The sequence below is a fragment of the Grampus griseus genome (genome assembly GCF_964374135.1).
Source record: "Grampus griseus genome assembly, chromosome: 16".
NCBI lineage: Eukaryota > Metazoa > Chordata > Mammalia > Artiodactyla > Delphinidae > Grampus > Grampus griseus.
The window spans coordinates 32879025-32906075 of NC_139010.1; the positions used below are offsets into that span (position 1 = coordinate 32879025).

The 27051-nt window shown below is 39.9% G+C and overlaps 1 long non-coding RNA gene across 3 annotated transcripts in view; it reads left to right on the top strand.

Moving 5' to 3' along the window:
- Positions 1–27051, top strand: part of LOC309834624 — a 111168-nt gene that overhangs the window by 33872 nt on the left and 50245 nt on the right. The gene's annotated exons all lie outside the window — the stretch shown is intronic.

Below are 27051 nucleotides of genomic sequence, written 5' to 3' on the forward strand. Positions count from 1 at the left end.
ATAAACCCATCTTTCCTGGAGAAGTATTTGGCAGTCTGTTTGTTTCAGGTCAATAGAAATAATGCTCTTTCTCTTCATTAGTAAAGATGTATGGACCGATGTGGCACAGCACTTACAAGAAGGGGTTGTGGAACAGATACCTGGATTTACTTTTACCTCCTGGCTCTGCCAGTAACATTTCGTGTAAGCTAACACTAGTTACATTACCCATCTGTGTCTTAATTTCTCTATCTGTAAAGTGGGGATACACTGGTTCCTACCTCAGAGGTTTTGGGTGGATTACATGAGTTAGTACTTGTAATAAAACCGCTGTAAAGCAAAGAATGTTGCCCACCATCCAGCTGTACAAGGAGCAAGTCATTAGCCACTGCAGTTGCTGACCTACAGGACACCCTGAAAGGAATTCAGGATGAAGAATAGCATGACGTGCTCAGTGCTTTGGGAGAACAGGCAAAACAGGCCCTTAGATGCTTAGATATATTTCAGGAAAAAATTTTTATGAACTCAGATTCTTGCATTTTCCCATACTTAGAAAAGCACTACAATCATTAACTGAGATATCTATTCCTCTTGACTAGCAGTAACCTTCTACTGAGATGTGTGCTTGATGGCATGTGCTCATTACCCAAAATCATATATGTGCTGGCCTCTCCCCCTACCTCCTCAGAGCTATCTGAGAGGCTGTCTCTTGGTCTGTAGTCCCCAGTAAGGCACTGCATAAACTCAACTCGTAGCTCTTACATTGTGCATTTTTCTTTCAGTCAATAGCACTCACAAAAGTGTCCGGCCCATAGTGCTTTATAAGTTTTGATTATTAATATTACTGAGCCTTTGGCGTATTTGCCAGGCCCCTGTGCTAAGTGCTGTATCATCAATGCAGGGTGGGAGGCACATCAAGCCAAAGTGTTCTGATGAGACTTCAGGAGAGACAGGGCTTTAAAAACTATTGTGAAAGCAATAGCTGATGTTTATTGAGCACTTACTATGTTCCAGGCATTGTTTTAGAAATATTAGCTCACTTAATTCTCAAAACAGCTCTATGCTATAGACTATTGTCCTTCATTTGAAAGACAGGAAATAGCACAGAGAGGTACCCGAAGTCATGTAAATGGGTAGGTATACTGGAAGTCAAGTGGTAGCTGAGTGTTCCAGCACTCTTAAGGACCATGCTTTATATAACCTATGGGATATTTCCAGAACTTTTTCAGTTGACATGGAAACAGCCAAAGTTGTTTCCTCATTTTTTTCATGACTGTATTTGGCTATGTTTTAAAGAATGGTTTCCAGAATGTGTGACACAGTCCATTTCCCAGATAAACCGCAGTGCCTGTCAGTATCAGGTTTACCGGGGCTCAACAGCTTTGCTTACTTCTAATCTTTCTTCATCACATCACCCTCTTGGTTCTCCTCCCTCTCTGAATACCTCTGTTTTCTCAGCTTTGCTTTTACTGCTTGTCCCCTACATAGAGGTGTTTCCTATTATCTTCTCTGTGTTTACAGTCTTTTTGAACTTTAATTTTCACCTCCGGATGACTCTAAAACAATCTCTCCAGTCTCAGCCTCTCTCCAGTTGCCAGCCGGTCACCTTTACTAGGTACGGCACCACACCTTAAAGACAAGAAGTTCACTATTATCCACAGAGTCAGTCCTCGCCAAGACTCCCCTATTTACATTAATATCATCGTCATTCTTCCAGGCACCCAGGCTCTTCCCTTTGGCTGCCCTCATATCTAGTCATCTGTCAAGAGTTCTGTTGATTAAGTAACATGATATCTCATCTTTCTGAATTAAACTGAAGCCAAGTCCCCCTAAAATCAAGTTACCTTGCTGAATTTACAATTTTTTATTTTTGAAATTTTTATTGAAATATAGTTGAGTTACAATGTTGTTTCAGGTGTACAGCAAAGTGATTCAGTTATACATATATATTCTTTTTTAGATTCTTTTCCATTATAGATTATTACAAGATACTGAATTGAATTTATGATTAATCGCTCTATCCAAAACTTTATTTCTTTTCTTTGTCCCATCTGGCCATTAATCTAATGAACTAATTAACTGAACACTAATCAACCAGAGTCAGGTGACTAAAATTGGTGTTGTAGATATCACCCTTAACGTACAAACTCAGGTTGTTTCTCCAGGATAAGATAAGCTAATAGACCCCAGAGCCATGGACCACTTGCCTGAGAATCATAAGCCAGGGACATCCTGATTCCCCAAACTATGATTAAGAAATGTCACAGAAATATCACAGAATGATGATTAATCCCAGCCTTTCTGTTCTTCCCCTTTAAAAAACCCGTCACTCAAAGACCAAGTTGGAGTGGTTCTGAGATTTGTAATAAATCCTGACTTTGCTGCAAACACCTGCAGCCAGAGTTTGGCTTTCTATGCCACAGGCACATGAGCCATTGCTGGTTACAAAACCACGGTTTAATTTTTACTGCCTCCCTGGGTCATCCCAATTGAGGTATGTTCTACCACTTCAATAATCTCTTTTTCAAATTTGTCCTACAAGTGACAGGGTAATCTTCCACAAGTATAGTTCTTTTTTTTTTTTTTTTAATAAATTTATTTATTTATTTATTTTTGGCTGCATTGGGTCTTCGTTGCTGCATGCGGGCTTTCTCTAGTTGCGGCAAGCGGGGGCTACTCTTTGTTGTGGTGCACGGATTTCTCATTACGGTGGCTTCTCTTGTTTTGGAGCATGGGCTCTAGGTGAGCAGGCTTCAGTAGTTGTGGCGCTTGGGCTCAGTAGTTGTGGCTCATGGGCTCTAGAGCACAGGCTCAGTAGTTGTGGCGCACGGGCTTCATTGCTCCATGGCATGTGGGATCTTCCTAGACCAGGGTTCGAACCTGTATCCCCTGCATTGGCAGGCAGATTGTTAACCACTGCATCACCAGGGAAATCCCCACAAGTACAGTTCTGATCAAGCCTTTACCTTACCAAAACTTTTCAAGAAATTCCCTAATTTTAAGCTATTTTTGTTTAGTATTTCTCTTCAGGTGTTAAATCTGCAGTGAGGAAGTTATTGGAAAATAACTCATGTTAGAATAAAAGTTGTTGAAGACGCAAAATGGCTTGGATCAGAGGACTATTGGAAGCTAGGTTTCATATCTTCCACCACTTTTCTCTGAGCCCAGCAAGTTACTTAGTGTCCTGTGCCTCCTTTTACTATGAAAGGGAAGAGCAGTACAGCCCATGACCAAAGGGTTTTAGCATTAACCCGTCACGCACACATAAGGAATCCAGAAGAAGGAGTCAGAAGATCTTTACTCAGACATGAGTATTTTATGTCAATCTATAAGAAACCCACAGTCAACTGGAGATGTCAGCTGGAGATTCAGAAGGGATTTCTCTCTTGTATTTAACTCACCCGCTCCCCAGGTAACAGGAGTAGCTAATTTCTTTATCCTCCAGGTATCCTAGACCTCCATCCCCTACGGGTTAGCAGAGAAATCTTTCACCCCTTTACGTTTTATCTCTCTCTCTCTCCCCTTTGGGTGGATTAATGACCTAAACATTGAAAACAATAAAGAAAATATGAGAGAAGAATTTTACAACCTTAGAGAATGGGGAAAGAGACTTCTTAGCAAGATATTAAAATTATACACTGTAGAGGGAAAGAAAAAAGTTAACTGCTTCTCAATTTAACACTTCATTCCTTATTTAGAGTTTATAATTAAAAAGTTACTTGTTGGGCTTCCCTGGTGGCACAGTGGTTGAGAGTCCGCCTGCTGATGCAGCGGACACGGGTTCGTGCCCTGGTCCGGGAAGATCCCATATGCCGCGGAGCGGCTGGGCCCGTGAGCCATGGCCGCTGAGCCTGCGCGTCCGGAGCCTGTGCTCCGCAACGGGAGAGGCCGCAGCAGTGAGAGGCCCGCGTACCACAAAAAAAAAAAAAAGTTACTTGTTTTACTCTCTTGTGTGTCACTTACATCTGGTTCCTTGATAACCTCTGAAGTAGTGTTCAGCATTCCCTGCCAGATCCTAGAAAGATCTCGAAGGTTAAAAACATAATGGAATTTGGCAGGGGTGGGAGCATTTGAATCTTAGTCATCTGCCATAGTCGGAGTGTCAGGGGAACCAATTTCGTCACTGAATCTCTCACTTCTTCTGAGAAGCCCCTTTGGGTACAGTAGTATCCTATCCCAATCACACCTGAAAGGGGAAAAAAGTCATAACATTTTGAGTGACAGTTCAAATCACCTAAATGAAAATGAAAAACATTATAATGTAGAGTACAAATATAATTAAACATTTTAATAGTTAACCACATATTAAAGAAATTTCTATTAAAAAATAAAACTTCATTCTTTTGAAAGGCACAATAAATAAAGTTGAAAGACCTGGAAGAAGGAATTCTTCAATATATATAATAGACAAATAAGTAAAAGACATGAATTGGAACTCCTTAAGAAGGAAACTTGAATAGCCAAGGAACATGAAAAGGTGTTCAACCTTAATGGCAATTTGGGATGTGCAAAATAAAGCAAAAATAAGATACATTTTTCCCCCATTAGATTGGCCTACTAGGTATGAAGACACACGATGATGAACTATAATAATTAAAAACATTTGGTATTCGACATGCGAATCAAATAAACCAATGGAAAATGATACTCCAGAGACAGATCTGATATATACCCAAGCATTTATTTTATGATAAAGATAATGTGCAGGCAGAAGAATATGCTCTTCTTCCCTTCTAGGTTTTTTGGCTGATCTAATAATTAAACTGATTTAAAACAGATTGTCACCCATATCAGCCCCTGAGGGCTAAAGGATCCTTGCCTTGATTTATCTCTGTGTTTGTTTCAAAAGCACCTGGTATTTGAGAGAGATGTTTTGCAGCTGTGCTTAGAGATATGTAGTGGTCAGCCACCCTGAACTGGCTCTGACTTGACCACAGGAACATACCTGCATAGATGAGACCTGGAGTGTCCGGAAAGTTACCTCTGCTTCATTACCATGCTAAGATCTCTGCCCCAAGCGGGAGATCTGTACTCTGCTAGGCACAATTCATGCATTGTGCAAAGAAGCATGGAAGACTGCGCATGCTCCAGCTGCCCCAGGCTGGCTCTGGAAATCTCTACCCCTTTCCTAGAGCCTTGATGATATGCCTGCCTCCTACCCCTTAAAATTCCCTCCTTCCCTTCAGAGAGAAGGTGTTTTGAGAACATGAGCTCTCTCTTCTCCATTCCTTGATCAGTGAATAAAATTTCTCTTCTGCTATTCAGAAACTGGTTTTGTTTGATTGGCCTTTGTGACTCTGGGCAAAGAAAGAACCCACTGAGGGGTCACTGACCTGTTGGGGATTGGTAACAAGATTAACAGGATAAAAAAGCAAACAAAATTATACAAGTCCCCATACAGATTTGAAAACTCAAAGGGTAGTCAGGTCATTGAAACTTATGTAACATCCTGACATGAGGAAAGGGGCAGGGGTTTGGGGATACAATGGTGAGGAAGGCCATTCACAGGAAGGCAGAGGAGATGTTTGGAAAACCAAGGTTGCCCTGTTACACAAATAAGTTTCCTGGTAAAAAGATATCTCTGGTAATAGCTCTCTTTCTGGTACAGTCCGCCTTGCCAGTGTAAATTTAGGCAGTTGAGGGAGAGGAAAAGAACTTTTCCTGAATCTTTGGAAATTTGATTGCCTTTAGCAGAAAATAATCCTTGTGCCAAGGTGGCATATTTTGGGGTGACAAATTCTGCTCCCCTTCAACATTTCAAATTAAGGAGGAACAAATAAACTATTGATTGGTTATCTATTTGGGAAAAAGTATTTTAAACTCTACCCCCCCAATACAAATATACAAATAATGCAGTATCACAAGGTACAGAGATAATAGTGCCCCTAGGCAAGTTCTGATGACATGGCTGTAGGGTAGAATGAGCATGTGCTGATATAGGAAACCCCCTCACACTTTCCCAGGATCATGGGGAACAGAGGAGAGCAATATAAACAAATCTATGGAAATGTGAATAGAGTATTGTGTATCCAGAGAATTAGGAGCAGTTTGTTGTTGCAAGAAGGAACAATGTGAAATTGAATGAAGGAAGGTGAGGCTGGAAGGGCAGGTAGGGTCTGATCATGAATGGCATTAGGTGTCCAACTGAGGAGTTTTGACTTGATCCCTTAGCCAAGGTGAGTCAGTGATGATTTTTTTTTTAAATCAGTGGAGCAAAAATGTCTGGTGTACATTGGAGGTAAAATTTGAAGCAGGGAAAGCAGAGAAGATGAAAGATTGATGGAGCAATACAAAGTGAATAGAGAAAAGTTTGCATCGCTCATTCGAATATTCAATAAACATTTGGTAGGCCCTGGAGATACACCTGTGAAGAAGACAAGTGCAGTCCAGGCTTCAGGTTGGGCACAGTGTAGTTCTGATGACAGCAAATCAATAGGAATGTACTATGGGCAGCATAATTTAATGTTTTAGTACAGCCATTTTGACCTTATGAGATCATGCATTCAAGGGTTGCAAACAGAAATGTCCTCATGACATTAAATTAAATGAATGAAGGAGGTAGAAGTAACCTAGTAGGGTGTGGTGAGACACTGGGGGAACCAGGGTGTGTTTGTCCTCAGTTAAAAAATCTTCAAATTCAAATAATGGTGATGGTTGATGATGATGATGGTGGTGGTTATAATGATTATAATGATTGTTTTTTCAGGATTTTGGCCTATAGGACACTGATTTTTTTATGTGCTTGGGAAGTGGTTAGTTTAGAGGTAGCGTAAAGTAAGAAATAAATGTTAGCTATTGTTCTTCTTTTGATTGTTCAGTGAACCATCTATTATTGGTTCTTCTATAGGAGAAGAAGAAGCAAGCAAATGGCTAGAATTCAGTCTGAGAAAATCCAGTTCATTCAAAGGGCAATTTACATAAAATCATCTCAACAAGACCCAGTGTGCTCAGAGCCAATTTGCTGACCATCAGTTTGCCAAATTCACCATTTATGGAATGTGGCTGTAATACTTCAATAGGGCCATTAGATAGCTCTGTCAGGCATGTTTATTTTTGGTCACAGATGAACTTTTCTGTTTATACTAATATTTTGTGAATCTTTTAACATGTCATTTCCTGTTTTGTTGACTTTTAGAATTTTTAAGGGATTTTAAAACCAATTTCTCAGATAGTACATTGTATTTGTTATTACGATTAGATATGGCTCTCACAAATCGAGGTGTGGACTTCCAGGGCTGGTTTGGGGGCTCCCATGGGGCCCTGGCCTGGCCTGTTCTCAGTTGACCCCTCTAGGCTTGTGGCCTTGTGATTAACCTTCCCAGACAGCCTCATGTCTGTGTGAATAATTTTACTCCTTTTTGTGCAATATTGCTGCACATGGCATACAGTTTGACAGAGATCAACTCACATCATGAATAACCAATATTTCAGAATAGGGTAAGGGGTGAGAGAAATTGAAATTGTCTGAAAATTTCCCTTTGATCACATACACTGAGAAAGAAAAAAAGTATTGCCTAGAGGCAAACGCAACATCCTTGTAAAAATAAAAACAGAAAAAAATGAATTTGCTTTTGGTTATTTTCTTCTAAAGTCACCTGGAGCTCTTCATAGCACTTGAAGCAGATGTATAGGCCAGGAGGGCAGAGGGTATCTCAGTGCCTGGAAATGGCCTAGCCTGGTTGGAGCTAAGAGTTTGCAGGACACCACGGAGTCTCAGAGGTGAGGCTGAAACGGAAGTTGTGGCCAGGTCATGAAACTCCTTTTTAGGCATTCTAGAAAGTTCTGCAATTTCCTTGCAAGTGATTATTGGGAGGTAAGTACTTTTAAAAGTTCCACCTGAATGTTGGTTTTCTGAGAGCAGAGACTGCATTTGTGCCGTTCACAGCTGTTACGCAGGACCTGGTATATGTTGGGCTCTTACTGTTATGAGGTGTTTTTTAAAAGTATAAAAGTCTCAGTGGATATCCTTTGAAGCCAAGGTTAATTTAGAGAATCTGAAGTAAGAGAGTTTAAGAATAAAAAAACAATGGCCAATAATGTTTGATGACTTAGTGGGGACGATTAACCATAAGCTTGGGCATCTGAGGCACTGATTGGTTGGCTTTTGCCAGCAACCTCTGAATAATGGAGTGGGAAGGGAGGCAGGATTGACTGGAACTGAGAAAAAAATGTAAAGCGAGGAAGTGAAGGTGTCTGGTAAAAATGGTTTTTGGAAGCAGCTTCATGGAGGAGGCCACCGAGTGTGAATTCAAGCTTCTGAGAGAAAAAATAAAACCCAAAAAACAAAAGTTGATCTGAACTTTGAATTATTGGGGGAAAAAAAGCCAGAGAAATCAGGTTAGGTCCATCTTATTTTGGTTTGCTCTGCTCTCTTGGTCTCCAAACTTCTTCAACACTTCCAGCCCCCAGAATATTCTCTTCAACTACCTCAAAGCACCTGGTACCGCCCAAATGGACTGGTTGGGCTATCAGTGCCTCTGACTCCAAACAGACGGCATAGGACCCAACTATAGTCATAACTCACTAATGTGACCGCCCAGGATTTCATCTGCCCATCAAGTCTGTTCCTCGTGCTTTTTCTTTATTTTGGTTGGTGAGTCATGATCTATTTTGGAATCAAATCAGAAACACGGGCTCTCCCTCCACCTGCATCTCAGCTATTAACTTGCTTATTTAAAAAAACCTTACTTTTATCTGCTTTATGGTCCTCTAGGAATTTTCCTCTTCTGAGAATCGATGGGTATAAATGCTATATCTCTATATAGGGCCACTATAAGATTTAAGTAAGGTTATGTGTGAAAGATTTATTCTTTGGGCTTGCCACATAAATTTGTAGTGATTTATTTAAATAGAAAGGGGGACATGTGAATCCTTCTGAAGTCAGATGAATTCATCTGAAACAGCTGTCAAGCATATGTTGTTTTTTTTCCATACCTAGGGTATAAAATAACCTCCCACACATTTGGGAAGAAAACCCCAAAGGCCTGAAGTTTCCTCATCTGTAAAATGGAGGTTTTGGTTATCTCAAAGCGTTGTTTTAAGAATAAGATGAATTAGCAAATAATGTAGTGTCCATAATCCTTATTCATTCTTAGTTTCTGGCCTCTCCGATCTGAGTATTCCTTAGTCAATGATATAATGATACAAAGCAATATGGATCATCTGTGAGCTTGACAAAGCTTCTGTTCTCACATGGCCTGTAGCCTATAACATAGCCTATAACATAATAGGATGATGGTGACAAGTGTGAGGTCAGAGGTCACACTGCCTTGGTCAGAGGCTCACTTTGGTCTAAACCTCTTTGCCCCCAGTGTTCTCAAGTCTAACTGGGGATAAAATAATACGTAGTTTATAAGGGTATTATGGAGATTAAATAAGAAAATTAGATCCAGCTGGTCATCAATGAATGGAAGCTGGGTTTTAAAAAGGTGGATTAGGCGGGGTTTTGAAAAGGTGGTTCCACTAAAGTGATTGAGAGGCGTGTCTGAGGCGGAGCCATGTCTGGGGCTGCATCTAAGGTCTATTTAAGCTGCGCACCTCAGGGGTGTGTTGCTGCTGCTCCGGAGCTCATCACTTTTTCACTCCAAAAGACCCCGGACTAGAGATTCAGTATGGATTCCAATGGTGAGTTTCTTTGGTGGGAGGCGGCCTACCTGGTGTACTAGTGTTTTGCAGGGGTCTGAGCTTTCATCTTTAAAAAAACATAGATTTATAGGCTGGGGACAGCTCATGTCACTGATGTAATTGTCTGTGGTTTCTGTACAGTGGAATTTGGCAGTAGGTCTTTCTGAGAGGCTCGGGGATTTAAAGATGAACTCTTTGTTACATTAAAAGGGATTTCTTGTCAACTATAGCTCAAAACTGGAAAAAAAGAAAAAGTAGAACCAATCTAAATATTCAACAACATGGAGCTGGTTTAAAAAAGATTTCTGTATTTTAGATATATATATATGGAAGTATTTTTGAGTGAAATGATATGTCTGGGATTCACTTCAGAATAATGGGGGCGGGCGGTTGTTGAGGAGATGAGTGGAATGCGTGGGTGGATGAAGTGAAATTGGCCAGGTGTTGCTATATATCAGAGTTGAGTGATGTGGTCATCAGGTTAATTATTTTCATCAGCTCAGCAAAGTGGAAAAAGATCCAGGCCTCCCTAACTTGGTCTGAAATAATCCCAAAGCAGTCGACAAAGACTAAAGATTGCTTAATGGGAAAAATTACCCTGGAATTTCCAAATTAAAACTTCTTCATGAAGAGCTCCTCTTCACTTTGTGCAAGCAGCGATCCGGATTTGGAGTCTCTCAGTCTGCAGTGAGGGGACTGCCCAGTGAGAACAGCTCACAACCTGTAATAATACTCAGACACTTCAACTTGCTGGAGCGTGAAGATTAGATTAGTTACTGTATGGGGACAAAAATCCAGACAGTGGTCAAGGAATGTCTCAAACACAAATAATGGTAATTTCCTCCCCATTCCCCATAAATGTTTCCTCAATGAAGACTAGGAAATGAGAATAGTATGGAGTGATAATCTGCACAAACTGGAGGTTAACCCTCCGGTTTGTGCAGAGATGTGGCAGGGACTGTTGTTAATCTCATCTGGGTTGAGCCCAATCCCACAATCAACAGGAAGCGTCAGAAGACAATTAGGGAGAGAAGCCCCAGTTTTGTAAAAATCCATCTCTTTGGGACAAACCTTTTCTGTCTTTTTGTGACCATAAGCATGTCATTTCACCCCTTGGAGACAGTGCCGGAAATTATTCGTTCTGAGTGTCATAATTCCCATGTAGGGTGGTAGTTATCGTTTACCTCCTTTACCTTGGGACGTAACAGAAGTTGGAAGACAGTAAGTGCCTTGCCCAAGGTCATGAGCGGAAAGAGACCGAGGCTGGGGGTCAAATCTAACCTGCAGACCAGACGGGCAGTGTTCTGCTCTGCACCTCAGCTGAGGAAGAGCCTCAGCTGAGTAAGGAGGCCAGTTCCCCCTCGGCTCAATATAATATCTTTAGTTCACATGTTCTTTCCTTAAGTTTCTTGAAAATCCTGTGCTAACGTTGCCTTAATTTGTATGTTTTTTATAAATCCAATATTCTATATAAATACCCTTTTAAATTATTTTTTTTTCCTGGAAGCACTGAGGAATTTTTATCTTTACAGTCTAATAGTTTTTTTAGGATATGTCTTGGTGTTAATCATCCTGCGTTAATTTTCTTCAGTACACTTGATTCATTCAGTAGATTCAGGTCTTCTATTTCTGGAATATTTTCTTGGATTACTTTATTATGATAAAACACATTAACAAAATTTACCATCCAAACCGTTAAGTGTTCAGTTCAGTGGCATTAAGTATGTTCACAGTGTTGTGTTACCATCATCACCATCCATCTACAGAACTCTTCTTGAAAAACTGAAACACTGCACGCATTAAACAATAACACCCCATCGTCCTCTTCCCTCAGCTCCTGGCAACCAACATTCTACTTTAGGTTTCTATAAATTTGATCACTCTAGATACCCCATGTAAGTTGAATCATACAGTATTTTCTTTTTGTGACCGGCTGATTTCACTTAGCATAATGTCCTCAAGGTTCGTCCGTGTTGTAGCATGTGTCACATTTTTTTCTTTTCCAGGCTGAATAATATTTCATTTTATGTATATACCACATTTTGTTTGTCCATTCATCCATTTATGGACACTGGGGTTGCTTGGATCAATTGGCTATTGTGAATAATGCTGCTGTGAACATGGGTGTACAAATTTCTGTTCAAGTACCTGCTTTCACTTCTTTTGTGTATATGCCCCAAAGTGGAATTGCAAGATCATATCGTAATTTTATTTTTAATTTCTGAGAAACTGCCATACTGTTTTTATTAGTGGTTACACCTTTTTAGAGTCCCAATGACGGTGCACACGGGTTCCAATTTATCCATATCCTTGCCAACACTACAGTTCTTTTTTTTTTTTGATAGTAGCCATCCTGAAGGGTGCAAGGTGGTATCTCATGATGGTTTTGATTTGCATTTTCCTAATAATTAGTAATATTAAACATCTTTTCATGTACTTAATAGCTATTTGTATATTTTTTTTGAGAAATATTTAAGTCATTTGCCCATTTAAAAAATCAGGTTATTTGTTTTGATGTTGTTGAGTTGCAGGAGCTTCATGTATTCTGAATGTTAACCCCTTATCAGATATGGAGATATTTTTTCCCATTCCTTAGGTTGCCTTTTCAATCTGTGGATTGCGTCTTTTGATGCACAGTTTTAAATTTTGATGTAGTCCAACTTATTTTTTCTCTTGTTGCCTGTGCTTTTGGTGTCTAAGAAATCATTGCCAAATCCGATGACATGAAGATTTTGCCCTGTTTTTCTTCTAGAAATTTTATAGTTTTAGTTCTTACATTTACCTCTTTGATCCATTTTTGAGTTGATTTTGTATGTGATGTTAGTGTCTGACTTCATTCGTTTGCATGTGGATATCCAGTTTTCCCAGCACCATTTACTGAAAAGACGAATCTTTCTCCATTGAATGGTCTTGGCACCCTTGTCAAAAATTATTTGAACATACATGTGAGGGTTTATTTCTGGGCTATCTGTTCTGTTCCATTGGTCTATATGTCTGTTTTTTTGTTTGTTTTAATATTTATTTATTTATTTATTTTTGGCTATTTTGGGTCTTCGTTTCTGTGCGCGGGCTTTCTCCAGTTGTGGCGAGCGGGGACCACTCTTCATCGCGGTGTGCGGGCCCCTCACTGTCGCGGCCTCTCCTGTTGTGGAGCACAGGCTCCAGACGCGCAGGCTCAGTAGCTGTGGCTCACGGGCCTAGTTGCTCCGCGGCATGTGGGATCTTCCCAGACTAGGGCTCGAACCCGTGTGCCCTGCATTGGCAGGCAGATTCTCAACCACTGCGCCACCAGGGAAGCCCCTATATGTCTGTTTTTATGCCAGCACCACACTGTTGTGATCACTGTAGCTTTGTAGTAAGTTTTGAAATCAGAAAGTGTGAGATCTCCAAGTTCTTATTTTTCAAGGTTGTTTTGGCTACTCAGGGGCCCTTGAGATTCCAAATGAATTTTTCTTTATCTGTAAAAAAAAAAAAAAAAAAAATCCCATTGGGATTTTAGTAGGGATTGCATCGACTCTATAGATCACTTTGGGTATTATGGACCTCCTACCAGTATTAGTCTTCCAATCCACAAACACGTATATCTTTCTATTTGTGTCTTCTTTAATTTCCTTCAGCAATGTTTTGTAATTTTCAGTGTATACCTCCTTGGTTAGATTTATTCATAATTTATTCTTTTGATGCTGTTGTAAATGAGATTTTTAAAAAATTCTGCTTTTGCGTTGTTCATTGTTAGTGCATAAAAATGCAAGTTATTTTTGTGCATTGATTTTTGTATCCTGCAATTTTGCTGAATTTGTTAATTAGTTTTAACACTGTGTGTGACCTTTAGGTTTTTCTACATATGGGATCATGTCATCTGTGAACAGAGATAATTTTACTTCTTCCTTTCTGATGTGGATGCCTTTTTAATTTGTTTTTCTAACCTAATTGCTCTGGCTAGAACTTGCAGTACTATGTTGAATAGAAGTGAAAGCAGGCATCCTTGCCATGTTCCTGATCTTAGAGGAAAAGCTTTCAGTCTTTCACCCTTGAGTATTATGTTTGTTGTGGGTTTTTCACATATTGCTTTTATGTGGAGGTAGTTTCCTTCTATTCCTAGTTTATTGAGTGTTTTTATGATGAATGGGTGTTGAAATTTGTCAGATGCTTTTTCTGCATCAGTTTAGATGATAATGGTTTTTTTCTTTCTGTTAATGTGGTATATTACATTGATTTGGGGAGGGTGTATATTAAACCGTCCTTATAAATCCCACTTGGTCATGGTGTAAAACTGTTTAATGTGCTGTTGAATTTGGTCCATTAGTATTTTAAGGGTTTTGCATCAATATTCATTAGGGATATTTTTCTGTAGTTTTGTTCCAATGTTTTTTTTGGGGGGGGGCGGTCTGGTTTTGGTTTCAGGGTAATGCTGGCCTCTAAAATGAGTTTGGAAGTGTTCACTCCTCTTTGGTCTTTTTGGGAAGAGCTTGAAATGGATTGGCATTAATTTTTTAAATGTTTGGTAGAATTCACCAGTGAAGCCATCTGGAGATGGCTTTTCCTTTGTTGGGAGAATTTTGATGATTGATTACTTATTCAATCTCGTTACTTGTTATTGGTCTGTTCAGATTTTCTTCATGATTCAGTCTTGGTAGGTTATATGTTTCCAGAAATGTATCCATTCTTCTAGGTTATCCAATTTGTTGGTGTACAATTATTCATAGCGTTCACTTGTAATCACTTTCATTTCTATGACATTAGTTGTATTGCTCTCATTTCTGATTTTTATTTGAATCTTTTTTTATCTAGTCAAGGACTTGTCAATTTTATTCCTTCAGAAAACAACTACAGGGCTTCCCTGGTGGCGCAGTGGTTGAGAGTCTGTCTGCCGATGCAGGGGACACGGGTTCGTGCCCCGGTCCGGGAAGATCCCATGTGCCGCGGAGCGGCTGGGCCCGTGAGCCACGGCTGCTGAGCCTGCGCCGTCTGGAGCCTGTGCTCTGCAATGGGAGAGGCCACAACAGGGAGAGGCCCGCGTACCGCAAAACAAACAAACAAACAAACAGCTACAGCTAACCCTTGAACAACATGAGTTTGAACTGTGTGGGTCCACTTATCTGCGGATTTTTTCCAGTAAATATACAGTTGGCCCTCCATATTCATGGGTTTTGCATCATGCTGTATACATCATTTTGTATAAAGTACTTGAGCTTCCTCGAATTTTGACATTTGTGTGGGTTCCTGGAACCAATCCCCTGTGGATACTGAGGGATGACTGTGTTAGTTTTGTTGACCCTTCCAATTAAAAAAAAATTCTCTATTTTATCTCTGTCTGCTTTTTTATATCCTTTCATCGTCTAAGTCTGGGTTTAGTTCTTCTTCTAGTCTCTTGAGGTATAAAGTTAGATTGTTGATTTAAGGTTTTAAAATATTTACAGCTATAAACATTCACAGCTATAAAACTTCCTTTAGCACTGTTTTCACCGCATCCCATAATTTTTGGTTTTACGTTTTTCATTTTCATTTGTCTCAAGGTATTTTCTAATTTCCCTTGCAACTTCTTTGACCCATTGGTTGTTTAAGGGTGTGTTGATTGATTTACACAGATTTATGGATCTTCCAATTTTCCTTCTGCTATTGATTTTTTAATAGAAGGGAATTTATTATTATTTTTAAAAGTTTATGACTTTTTTGAATTTTTTATAAAATGTTTAAAGGTTATACTCCATTTAGAGTTATTACAAAATATTGGCTATATTCCCTGTTTGTACTACACATCCTTCTAGCCTATCTTACAACCAGTAGTTTATTTTTTTGTGGTACGCGGGCCTCTCACTGTTGTGGCCTCTCCCGTTGCGGAGCACAGGCTCCGGACGCGCAGGCCCAGCGCCCATGGCTCACGGGCCTAGCCGCTCTGCGGCATGTGGGATCCTCCCGGACCGGGGCACGAACCCGTGTCCCCTGCATCGGCAGGTGGACTCTCAACCACTGCACCACCAGGGAAGCCCCACCCAGTAGTTTAAAAAAAATTTTTATCGGGGTATAATTGATAAACAATGTTGTGTTAGTTTCAGGTGTAAAGTGAATCTGTTATACGAATATCCACTCTTTTATTATTATTATTATTATTATTTTTTTTTTTTTTTGCGGTACGCGGCCCTGTCACTGCCGTGGTCTCTCCCGTCGCGGAACACAGGCTCCAGACGCGCAGACTCAGCGGCCATGGCCCACGGGCCCAGCTGCTCCACGGCACGCAGGATCCTCCCGGACCGGGGCACGAACCCAAGCCCCCTGCATCGGCAGGCGGACTCCCAACCACTGCGCCACCAGGGAAGCCCCTATTTATTTTTTTTACTTTTTTTTTTTAAATTTATTTATTTATTTTTGGCTGTGTTGGGTCTTTGCTTCTGTGCGAGGGCTTTCTCCAGTTGCGGCGAGTGGGGGCCACTCTTCGTCGCGGTGCACAGGCCTCTCACTGTCACGGCCTCTCCCGTTGTGGAGCACAGGCTCTAGACGCGCAGGCTCAGTAGTTGTGGCTCACGGGCTTAGTTGCTCTGTGGCATGTGGGATCTTCCCAGACCAGGGCTCGAACCCGTGTCCCCTGCATTGGCAGGCAGATTCTTAACCACTGCGCCGCCAGGGAAGCCCTATTTTTTTTACTTTTTAAAATATCGTTATTGAAGTATAATTGCTTTACAGTGTTGTGTTTCTGCTGTACAACAGAGTGTATCAGCTATATTTATACATATATCCCCATATCCCCTCCCTCTTGAGCCTCCCTCCCACCCTCCCTATCCTACCCTCTAGGTGGTCACAAAACATCAAGCTGATCTCCCTGTGCTATGCAGCAGTTTCCCACTAGCCATCCATTTTACATTTGGTAGTGTATATGTCTCAGTGCTACTCTCTCACTTCGTCCCAGCTTCCCCTTCCCCCTCTGTGTCCTCAAGTCCTTTCTCTACGTCTGTGTCTTTATTCCTGCCCTGCCACTAGGTTCATCAGTACCATTTTTTTAGATTCCACATATGTGCATTAGCATGTGGTATTTGTTTTTCTCTTTCTGACTTACTTCACTCTGTATGACAGACTCTAGGTCTATCTACCTCATTACAAATAACTCAATTTCATTCCTTTTTATGGCTGAGTAATATTCCATTGTATGTATGTGCCACATCTTCTTTATCCATTCGTCTTTTTAGATTCTTTGATTTCTTGTTTCATTCCATTGTGATTGGAAAATATACTTTGTATAATTTCAGGGTTCTTGAATTTGTTAAACCTTATTTTGTGGCCTAACATGTGATGTGTTCGTGTGTAGCTGAGAAGAATGTGTACTCTATTAGGTGGCATGTTTTGTATATGACTGTTATGTTCAATTAGTCTGTAGTGTTGTTCAAGTCCAGTATTTCCTTATTGATCTTCTGGGTTTTTTTAATCCATTATTGAAAGTGGGGCATTGAAGTCTTCTACTATTATGTTGTTGCCTATTTCTCCCTTCAAGTCTGTCAATATTTGCTTCATATATTTGGGAACTCTGAAGTTTGGTGCATAAATATTTTAAATTATTATATCTCCTTGGTGAATTGACCCTTTTATCATTATATAATGTCCTTCTTTGTCTCTAACAACAGGTTTTGACTTAAAGTATATTTTATTTGATTAGTATAGCTACCCTTGTTCTCTTTTGGTTACCATTTACATGGAATATCTTTTTCCATCTTTTCACTTTGAGCCAATGTGTGTCCTTAGATCTAAAATATGTCTCTTGTAGACAGCATATAGTTGAATCCTGTTTTTTGTTATTGTTTTTATCATTCATATATAAACTCACTACAGAACTTTCCTACGGTTTTCAAATGCCCTTTATTTGATTGCTGTGAAGGGTATGCTACATTTTGAATTTGATTGTGTATAATAAAAGTACTTCCAAAATGGTTCTGACAGTTGATACTAACCCTGACGCTAGTGTCCTGTTTCCTTTCATCTTTGTCATTCTTCCCCCATATCACCCCCACACATTTAAATTGTTAATTATCAGATGCATGTGAGCTGGTTTACTTCAATTACAATTGAGGCTGAGCATCTTTTCATCAGTCTTTTCCCTTTATAATGTGTGACTTTTTGTTAGACTAAAGAAATCTTTTCCTACCTTGAAGATCATAAATCTCATTTTATTTATTTATTTTTTTGCATTACGTGGGCCTCTCACTGTTGTGGCCTCTCCCACTGCGGAGCACAGGCTCTGGACACACAGGCTCAGTGGCCATGGCTCACAGGCCTAGCCGCTCTGCAGCATGTGGGATCTTCCCAGACCGGGGCATGAACCCATGTCTCCTGCATCGGCAGGCGGACTCTCAACCACTGCGCCACCAGGGAAGCCCATAAATCTCATTTTTTTCATCATAATTTTAAAGATAGGCCTTTAACCCGTTGTTAGTTTTATTATGAATAGGTATGAGGTAGGGCTGTACTTTAAAAAAATCTTTTACGAATGGTTAACCATCTTTTTCTAGATATTACCAGTATTCCCCAATGCTTTTCTCTTTCCATTTATACATTTTTCATGATCTCCAATTAAAGTGGTCATTGTGAAATAAAAGGAACAAAATGAAGAGAAGAAGAATAAGAACATACATTTACTAATGATGAATTGTGCATCCCAATCAGACATTTGAAGACAATCCTTACCCTAGTTTTACCATTTGAAAATAACTGGCAGAACTACAGTGCAAAGTGTATGAAATTGATATAAGTGAAATAGTGAAAGCTATGCATTCATATGTGTTTTTGTTGATATGCAACTATTTTTAAAATTTTTTATACAATTTAAAAGTTACTTTCCATTTACAGTTATTGCAAAATATTGGCTATCTTCCCTGTGTTGTACAGTACATCCTGGAGCCTATTTTACTCTGAATAGCTTGTACCTCCCACTCCTCTACTCCTGTATTGCTCCTCCTCCCCCACACTGATAACCACAAGTTCTCTATATCTACGAGTCTGATTCTTTTTTATATACATTAGTTTGCTGTATTTTTTAGATTCCACATATAATTAATATCATAGAGTATTTGTCTTTCTCTGACTTCTTTCACTTAGGATAATGCCCTCCAAGTCCATCTATGTTGCTGCAAGTGGCAAAATTTTACTCTTAGCTGAGTAGTATTCCATTGTGTGTGTGTGTGTGTGTGTGTGTGTGTGTGTGTGTGTGTGTGTATACACACACCACCTTTTTATCCATCCATCTGTTGATGGACACTTAGGTTGCTTCCATATCTTGGCAGTCATACATAATGCTCCTAGGAACATCGGGAGGCATGTATCTTTTCGAATTAATGTTTTTGGGTTTTTAGATATGTACCCAGGAGTGGAATTGCTAGATCATATGGTAGATCTAGTTTTAGTTTTTTGAGAAACCCTCATGTTGTTTTCCACACTGACTGCACCAATTTACATTCCCACCAGCAGTGTACAAGTGTTCCCTTTTCTCCATATCCTCACCAACATTTGTTATTTGTGTTCTTTTTGATGATAGCCATTCTGACAGGTGTGAGGTGATATCTCATTGTGTCTTTGATGAGCATTTCCCTGATGATTAGTGATGTTGAGCATCTTTTCATGTCTTTTGGCCATCTGCATTTCTTTGGAAAAATGTCTTCTGTTCTGCCCATTTTTTAATTGAGTTGTTTGCTTTTTTTTTTTTTTGATGTTGAGTTGTATGAGCTGTTCGTAAAAGTGGTATATTAATCCCTTATCAGTCATAGCATTTGCAGATATATTCTCCCATTCAGTAAGTTATCTTTTCAATCTGTTTTGTTGATGGTTTCCTTTGTTGTGCAAAAGCTTTTAAGTTTAATTAGGTCTTATTTGTTTCTTTTTGCTTTTATTTCCTTTACTTTAGGAGACAGATCCAAAAAAATATTGCTGCAATTTATGTCAAAGAGTGTTCTGTCTATGTTTTCCTCTGGGAGTATCTGGTCCTACATTTAGGCTTTAATCCATTTTGAGTTTATTTTTGTATGTGGTGTTAGAGAATGTTCTAATTTCATTCTTTTCCATGTAGCTGTTTAGTTTTCCCAGCACTGCTTATTGAAGAGGCTGATTTTTCTCCATTGTATGTTTTTGCCTCCTTTGTTATAGATTAATTGACCATAAGTGCATGAGTTTATTTCTGGACTCTCTGTCCTGTTCCTTTGATCTATGTATCTGTTTTGGTACCAATGCCACACTGTTCAGATTACTTGTAGTATAGTCTGAAGTCAGGGAGCCTGATTCCTCTAGCTGTTTTTCTTTCTCAAGATCATTGTGACTATTTGGTGTCTTTTGTGTTCCCATACATATTTAAAAATTATTCTAGGGACTTCCCCAGTGGTCCAGTGGTTAAGACTCCACGCTTCCAGTGCAGGGGGTTGCAGGTTCAATCCCTGGTTGGGGAACTAAGATCCCATGTGCTGCACAACATGGCCAAAAAATAAAAATAAATAAAATAAGAATAATAAAATAATTTAGAAAAAAGAAATAGTTTTAAAAAATTATTCTGGTTTTGTGAAAAAAGCCATTGGTATTTTGATAGGAATTGTATTGAATCTGTAGATTGCCATGGGTAGTATGGTCATTTCAACAAAATTGATTCTTTCTATTGTAGAATACAGTGTATCTTTCCATCTGTTTGTGTGGTCTTCAATTTCTTTCATCAGCATCTTAATAGTTTTAGGAGTACAAGTTTTTGCCTCCTTAGGTAGTTTTATTCCTAGGTATTATTTTTTGATATGGTGGTAAATGGGATTGTTTCCTTAATTTCTCTTTCTGATATTTCATTGTCAGTGTATAGATATGCAGCAGATTTCTGTATACTAATTTTGGATCCTGCAACTTTACGGAATTCATTGATGAGTTCTAGTAGTTTGCTGGTAGCATCTTTAGGATTTTCTATGTGTAGTATTATGTCATCTGCAAACTTCTTCCTTTCCCATTTGGATTCCTTTTATTTCCTTTACTTCTCTGATAACTGTGGCTAGGACTTCCAAAACTGTATTGAGTAAAAGTGGTGAGAGTGGGTTCCTTGTCTTGTTCCTGATCTTAGAGGAAATGCTTTCAGCTTTTCACCGTTGAGTATGATGTTAGCTGTGTGTTTGTCACATATGATCTTTATTATGTTGAGGTATGTTCCCTCTATTCCTGCTTTCTGGAGAGTTTTTATCATAAATCGATGTTCAATTTTATCAAAAGCTTTTTCTGCATCTATTGAGATGATCATACGGTTTTTATTCTTCAATATGATATACCATATTAACAAATTGATTGATTTGTGGATATTTAAAACTCCTTGCATCCCTGGGATAAATCCCACTTGATCATGGTGTATGATCCTTTTAAAGTATTGTTGGATTTGGTTTGCTAGTATTTTGTTGAGGCTTTTTGCATCTATGTTCATCAATGATATTGGCCTGTAATTTTCTATTTTTGTGACACCTTTGTCTGGTTTTGGTATCAGGGCGGGTGAAGGTGGCCTCATAGAATAAGTTCAGAAGTGTTCCTTCCTCTGTAACCTTTTGGAATAGTTTCAGAGGATAGATGTTAACTATTCTCTAAATGTTTGGTAGAATTCACCTGTGAAGTCATCTGGTCCTGGACTTTTGTTTGTTAGGAGTTTTAAAACTACTGATTCAATTTCATTACTAGTAATTGGTCTGTTCATATTTTCCATTTCTTCCTGGTTCAGTCTTGAGAGATTGTACCTTTCTAAGAATTTGTCTTGTGAATTTGTACCTTTCTAAGAATTTGTCTATTCTAGGTTGTCCGTTTTATTGGTATAGTTATTTGTAGTAGTCTCTTACAATCCTTTGTATTTCTCTGGTGTCAGTCATAACTTCTTTTTCATTTCTAATTTTATTGATTTGGATTCTCTCCCTTTTTTTCTTTTTCTTTTTAATTTATTTATTATTTATTTTTGGTTGCATTGGGTCTTTGTCACTGTGCATGGGCCTTCTCCAGTTGCGGCGAGTGGGGACCCTCCCCGTTGCGGTGCACAAGCCTCTCACTGCGATGGCCTTTCTTGTTGCGGAGCACAGGCTCTAGGTGCGTGGACTTCAGTAGTTGTGGCACATGGCCTCAGTAGTTGTGGCTTGCGGGCTCAGTAGTTGTGGCTTGCGGGCTCTAGAGCGCAGGCTCAGTAGTTGTGGTGCACGGGCCTAGCTGCTCTGCACCATGTGGGATCCTCCCGGACCAGGGCTCGAACCTGTGTCCCCTGCACTGGCAGGCAGATTCCCAGCCACTGCACCACCAGGGAAGCCGCCTCCCATTTTTTCTTGATGCATCTGGATATGTCTTTTTATAGACAGTATGGAAAATGTAAAGAATTATAGAAGTTTAATAACATTTTATCATGTAGAACAAAGTGTTGATATCTGGTCACTTTCCTTGTTCATCTCAATGTGGGTAGAATATGTTATGTATGAGTTTTATGGGAGAATAGACTATTACGAGGCAAGTCTGGAAGCAGAAATCAGTTAAGAATCTATTGTAACTATCTGGGATAGGGACAATCATGGTTTGGACTAGGGTGCTGGCTGTAGAAGTACGGAGAACTGGGAAGATTTTCATTATTTTGAAGGTGGAGATGATAGTTTGCTGGGAGATCTCTGCGTTCTCTCACTACATATCCAACAAAGAGGGCTCCAAAATTTTGGCTTAAGCAAACCAAAGATTGGAGTCGCTTTTAGGATAGGGTAGCCTGGGAATGGAGTCATTTTTTACCAGAGGCATTGGAGTTTCACTTTGAACATACTAAGCTTAGTATGCCAATTAGACCTCCCAGAGGAGATAGAAAGTGAACAGTTGGATACACAAGTCTGAAGTGCTAGAGAAGGGACTAGGTTTGATAGTGTCCCGGCATTTGGCACAATACCTCACAGCTTTAGTATGTATGTGCTTCATGACTCTTTGTTTGGAGAACTCTGATACAATTGTTTTTGGAAATGATTGGCAATAGCTGCATGAAATTTCATTAGAGTTGTACTTTTTTATTATATACATAATTAAGAATTTCCATATTTCTTCTATAATGGTTTGTAGATCATTGAATTGGTTGCTTGACAATAGGAATAAATTATCTTAGTGGAAATAAGAAAGGGCATGAAAGAGTAGCTTTGGAGGATAAAAGTATAGGCAAATACTATGTACGTAATGATGTAATCATATTATAAAAGTTTCATGAACTGGAAACATTTCAATGACAATAAGCTTTCGTATTATGTTTTTCATTTTCATTTGTCTCAAGGTATTTTCTACGATTTATACAAATAAGTAGACAATCTGAATAAGGTAATGTACTTAAACACTGTTAATACTATACATTTTCATATTTATGATCATTTGGGTTTTGCAAGGTCAAACTGCTTTTTTAATCATTTCTTAATCCTCCATACTTATTAGAGAGAGAGACTTATAACAGGAAGTTCACAGATACAGCTGTCCAAATACGTTCAATTGAATTGAGTTCCATGTGTTTAGAGAAAGTGCCCACGATGTGTTCAGGAAGCAAGCACAACTGCGGGGAGGATCATGGGAGTCTGTTAGATCAGAGAAAGTGAGCACGTGTTTTTCAGTTGGGTCCTCATGAGATCAACCTTCTAATTGGCTCTGTAACGCTTGATAAATTGACTCTTGCAACTCAACTTATTGTAAAATTATCTATGTTGTGGAGTTTTGAAGAGAAAATGAGAGCGTGTTTGGAGGTGTCTAGTTCACTGTTCCCAGAGTTTTGCCTTAAACAGTCATCATGAGTGTATCAGACGTCTTTCTAGCTTCAGTGCTACTCATGGCCTAAAGCAGTTCTGAACTTGGAGATGGTGGGAGGGGGTACAGTTCCAGGAGTGAGCAAGTTACAGAAGGCCCCCTGACACCATGGCCTGTGCTGCATGACTCTTAACCACCTTATAGCAACCATGGCTTATTGGGATGGATTGTTCAAAAGAGAATTTTATCATTTCCACCTCCTACAAAGTCCTAGTGGTTATGGTTGGCCTGTATAATCATCTTCATTTTAGGGAGGATTAAAAAAGAGACTAGAGATGTTAAATGAAATACTTAGGGTCACATATAAAACAAACAGTCAAATTATGACTCAGGCTCTTGCTTGTTTATATGTAGCCTTTGAAAACAATGGATTTAAGAACATAATTTAGAATATATTCAGTCATGACTTCATTCTGGTGAAGCAGCCCGAGTAAAATTTAAAAATTGTGGGGAAATTTTGCTGGGTTTAGAGAACAGCTGGGAGTCAGTTTTGTCTAAATGCAGAGGGTTGCAAACAGATTGAAGGGAGATTTTGAAAGGCCTAGGTTTGCAAGCACAGAAGGACCACTACATATGGTGGAGGGGGTGGGATTTTGGAACTGTGTACAGCGTGACTTCCATAATCACATGTGCAGCCGCAGGCAAGATGGCCGTTATTTTTTGTCTTACTCAAGGTCAGGAGGATAGTCAGTGATAGTGCTGAGCCTAGGCTTAACTACAGAATCCTCTCCTACATTATGGAAATACATTGTGGAATATAACCAGATAAGTAACCTTGATAAAACACTATTCTCTTCAGAACTGGTTCCAGAACAAAAATGCCCAACTACCACCTAGAGAGAGACATAGAACGTCTGCTGCTAGGAAAGCATGTGAGTTCCTTGTCCAAGGTCATTCACTTCTAAGCCTCCAGGTAGAATCTCCCAACTACATCACTGAACAGACCTTCTCTTCCACCCAGGAGGCTCTGCTGGGTAGAGCTGACTATCCTTCTCTGGAGACACAGGGAGTTCCCAGTCAACAGGATGGCTCATGTGACACTCTGGTCCCAGGTATTAAAAAGGAACCAAGCTATGCTTTGGAGTACCAAGGTGACGTGGGAAGTAAACTTGGTCCTGCCTATCCATTTGCCAGCTACAAATCGGCACTCCTTCTTCATCCTCCTACATCTTCTGTGCAGTGTTTTGAGAGGGACAGCCCTGAGAGAGGGGAAAGCCAGCATATAAGGCCCTTCATTCTGCACCATGTTTGTACTGTGCAGGGAGAGGCAGCAGCAACAGAAGCAGAAGGTCCATTGTCATTACTCACTATTTCAAGGACAGCAGCAAAATGATTTGCTTATGTTCTCTTCAGCTGCCTCAACAGCCTCAGAATCACCAAGGGAAACAGTAGTCCCAGGACAGCGTCTAATGCACCTGAATCATGGGGGTTTAGGGCAGCAGATGCCCGTGCTTCAGTCATAACAGCTTGGGGGGTGGGTGTTCCCAAACTAATAGCCTCTCTGTCCTCAGCTTCAGCATGTACCTTGGCAAATAATGGTCAGGTCTCTGCCAGTGCCTCTTGGGCAAGTTATACGGCAAGGAGCTGCAGAGCAACCCAGTTCCCAAATGCAGCAGCTTTGGAATGAAGGGTCTACAAAGGTCAACTGCTGGGACCAAGAATGTGGCTCTAGGAAATGATTCTAAGCTTCTGAAATAATAGCCATAGGTCATCCCATAGTCATCCACACAGCAGCTGAAGGCAAAGCCCTCTCCAGGGCCCGTTAATACTGCCTTTGGGAAAACTTCAAGAGCTGCTGATCCTTTCTGGTAGGGTAGCCGTGCCCAGCAGTGTTACAGCCCCTAACCAACAGCTTATAGCGATGTGTAGAAAGCTGGGCTGGAGTATGGAACACAAAACCAACAAACACAATAGCAGCAAGACAACCATCCAACAGAAGTTGCTGAATCCAAAGCAATTACAAGCAACATGAAGGGCACAACTGCAGTAGCCTTTGGATGAGAAGGCCTACAAGGCTGCTGTTGCAAAGCTCTCTACTCCGTGGAGCCAGTGCAGCAGCTGTATGTCTTCCTGCAGCCAGTTTCACCGAAGCCCTGACTGTGAAGGACCAACAACTTCAGTTGGTCTCCATACATCTGGAAGCAGCTCCTTCACTGAGGCCTCTTGAACTTTCTCCAGTTAAGGTAGGAACTTCCAATGGAGCTGCAGGCCAGGCTGTTGCACTCTAAAGAGCCCCAGGAGGATGTTGGATCAGCTGTGCAGCCCACAGCATCCCTTTAGCTGAGAGCTGGTGCGTGGGACTCAAGTGTTGTGACCAAGTCACCTGTGGATGTGGAGCAACAAGATGTCACAAGATCTGGGAGTACCCAGTGGAGCCTCTGAATGCCATATTGGTAACCTGAGTTTTTGAGGAAAAGCCTGGCGTCTGTGAACCTCTATCTTTAAAATGGTTTTCATAATTTTGAGCTTTAAGATACAGAACAGGGCTTCCCTGGTGGCGCAGTGGTTGAGAGTCCGCCTGCCGATGCAGGGGACACGGGTTCTGTGCCCCAGTCCGGGAAGATCCCACATGCCGCGGAGCGGTGGGGCCCGTGAGCCATGGCCGCTGAGCTTGTGCGTCCGGAGCCTGTGCTCCACAACGGGAGAGGCCACAACAGTGAGAGGCCCGCACACAGCAAAAAAAAAAAAAAAAAAAAAAAGATGCAGAACCATGTTCAGTGAAACATCAAGTTGCCTAAATAGTTTTATAGTGTGATAATTATGAAAATAAGGGATAAAATAGTAAATAATACTGATTATTCTTAGATACAAATACATGTATACATACACAGCAAAAATTTTAAAAACGTAGACTGAGTTTATATTCACTAGACAGTTGCATTTGGGCAAGTAGGAAAAGCAAAGGTATAAAATATACCTTTTAAGTTATGAAACAGTTTATATAAATGTGAATAAATCTAGCATCTGATTTAATGATGGCATTTTAATTTTATTTTTTATGTTGGTCTAATTAGTATATTTTCTTTAAAAAATTTTATAGAAGTATAGTTGATTTACAGTGCTGTGTTAATTTTTGCAGTACAGCAAAGTGGCTCAGTTATAGATCTCTGTATATTCTTTTTCATATTCTTTACCATTATAGTTTATCACAGGCTATTGCATATAGTTCAGTATCCCTATTGAATATAGGACCTTGTTGTTTATCCATCTGATGTATACTACTTTGCATCTGGCTAATCCCAAACTCACAATCCTCCCCCTCAACCCACCTTGGCAACCACAAGTCTGTCTCTATGTCTGTGAGTCTGTTTCTGTTTCATAGATATGTTCATTTGTGTCATATTTTAGATTCTACATGTAAGTGATGTCATATGGTATTTGTCTTTCTGACTTACTTTGCTTAGTATGATAATCTCTAGGTCCATCTATGTTGCTGCAAATGGCATTATTTCATTCTTTTTTATGGCTGAGTGATATTCCATTGTGTATGTGTATATATATATATATATATACACACCACATCTTCCTTATCCATTCATCTGTCAATGGACATTTAGGTTTTTTCCATGTCTTGGCTATTGTAAATAGTGCTGCTGTGAACATAGGGGTGCATGTATCTTTTCGAATTATAGTTTTGTCTGGGTATATACCCAGGAGTGGGATTGCTGG